The sequence below is a fragment of the Furipterus horrens genome, unplaced genomic scaffold (assembly GCF_987537825.1).
Source record: "Furipterus horrens unplaced genomic scaffold, mFurHor1.1.pri manual_scaffold_17, whole genome shotgun sequence".
Classification (NCBI taxonomy): Eukaryota; Metazoa; Chordata; class Mammalia; order Chiroptera; family Furipteridae; genus Furipterus; species Furipterus horrens.
The window spans coordinates 39,934,321-39,936,583 of record NW_028327187.1 but is presented as its reverse complement, the minus strand read 5'-3'; the positions used below and the strand labels follow the sequence as shown (position 1 = coordinate 39,936,583).

The 2,263-nt window shown below is 36.4% G+C and overlaps 1 pseudogene; it reads right to left on the bottom strand.

Annotated features, from left to right (window-relative positions):
* Positions 1 to 607: 607 nt before the first annotated feature.
* On the bottom strand, positions 608 to 1,341 carry LOC149990874 (peptidyl-tRNA hydrolase 2, mitochondrial-like; annotated as a pseudogene).
* Positions 1,342 to 2,263: the final 922 nt, after the last annotated feature.

The following is a 2,263-nucleotide window of genomic DNA, read 5'->3' as shown; positions in this document are numbered from 1 at the left end:
AAAAATCAAACAAACAAATATTTGTCTTGAAAGTTGTAGAACACATACCCTAGGAGCAAAACGTACTTTTTAGAGCTGAAGAGCATTACTCTGGAACTGGATTGCTGCGTTCAAATCCTGGCTCTGCAGCTACCTTAGTTGTATAGCCTTGGACTAGTTATTCAACCTGTTGGTATCTCAGTTTCCTCATTTGTAAAATAGGGATAAATAGTACCTTCCAAATAAAGTCATTGTAAAAATTAATTGTATTAATCACATAAAGTGCTTAGAGAAGAGAGACTAATACATAGTAAATGTACAATAAGAATTATTACCATGATTACCTTCATCACCATAATGATGTTTGAGGCACTGGGCTAGATAACACTAAATATACAAAAAAGGCACTTTCTTATCCTCAGGAAATTTACAGTCTAATTGGAAACATAGACATATAATTTATGTTATAATACAACTTGATGGGTGCCTTTAGAAATGCCAACTGTCATTGTGGGAGAAGCACTGTTCAGTTCTTTCTTTTAGGGGAGGAGAAATTCAGCTTTTATTGTTAGAATTTCATAGTTTTAAACACTTGTGGTAGGGGGACAATCATCATACAAAATTCCAGTTAGTAAAATTTTAGGTGACCAGTGACTTTGTCAGTTAAGTCTGCTTATTTTGGCCCAATTCGTAGGACAGTTTGAGAGCCTGGTACAACCTGAGTATGTCCAGGATCTTGGATTAAATTTACAGTCAGTCCTGGCTGGTGTGGCTAAGCGCCAGGAACCAAAAGGTCACTAGTTCGATTCCCAGTCAGGGCACATTACTTTGTTGTGGGCCAGGTCCCAGTTGGGGGCATGCAAGAGGCCACCAATGATCACTCTTTCTCTCCCTCTCTTTCTCCCTCATTTCCCCTCTCTCTAAAAATAAATAAATAAAATCTTTAAAATAATAAAACTTACAGTCAGTCCATGGGTCAACAGTGCACTCAGGAGTTTTTGTCAGGGGCCTTGACCACCACTTTGAGGGCCACAGTATTCCCATTGTTTGAGCAATTCAGAATTTCTCCTTTGTCTGCTTGTAGGCAGAAACAGCATCGTGAGAACATGTGCAGCCACTTTCTCTTTTTCTGTCTTTAAGTCATTTTGAACCACAAGAGTTATTTTGTGCTCCCAACTCTTTCCTAAGATGCAGTGCTTCAGTTTCAGTCTCTATGTCTGTCTCATTCACTGAGCTTTTGAGGATCGTCTCAAGGCATACACAGAGGTCCAAGCCCAGGCACGTACCACAAGCTACTCTGGAAGCCAAGCTGAGTGCACCAGGATGAGCCAAACATTCCATAACAAAGGATTTGGAGAGCATCTAGAGCACCTCTCTTCCACCTCACTTGTGTCTTTAGGTTCTTTACTTCTGAGTAACAAACAAGTTTCTATCCTCATTATAGTTCCCATAAGTACTGAATGGCTTCCACTCAGTTCAGAACATTGTGTCTTGAGAATATAAGTGTCAGTACAACCAGATGCTTGATATTCATGGGAGTGATGAGAACAGAAGGCACTGAGACTAGAGATAACACTCTTTTACTAAAATATTTCTTTTTTTCAACAAAGGAATGGTATGTGGTATTAATGCCTATGAAACTATTCAATGTTCCTCACTTCACTTTGAATAAAAACCAGTCTGGATAGAGAATTCATAGACCCTATCATCAAATTGTCTCTCTTTTTTAAAAAATTCGTTCCAATTTCAAAATCTAAGATTTGATGTTGCTCTGATCCTGAACAAATGGGATAGTATAGAAGGACTTGCCATTTTACCAAGAAAATTTAGAGCTTTACTATGGATTAAAATTTCATCAAAATTTAAGAATAATAATGTTAAATGATATAGTTTACATTTGGGGAATACATTATTTCATTACTGTTTCATTTTAATTCACAGAAAATAGATTTTTCAATTAAAATGTTGTTGCCTTTTTAAGATTAAAATTTCCCTCTCTCAGAAAAAATTACGAAGATGACAATTTATGTTCCATCAGTTATTTTGTATGATTCATAGAGAAACAGTTTAAAAATAACTTCGTTATAAAAACAGAAAACTGTTTATTCACAATTGTGATTCATCATAATTATTTTTGAACACTTGGTAAACCCTATTTATGTGAACTTTTAAGTATTTTAAAACCCTTTCTGAGCTTGTTTAAGGCCCTCCTTTATGAATTCCGCAAAAGCTTCCCTTTGTGAGGAAAAGGGGCTGAGACAATAGGTTACATATGTGTTCCTGC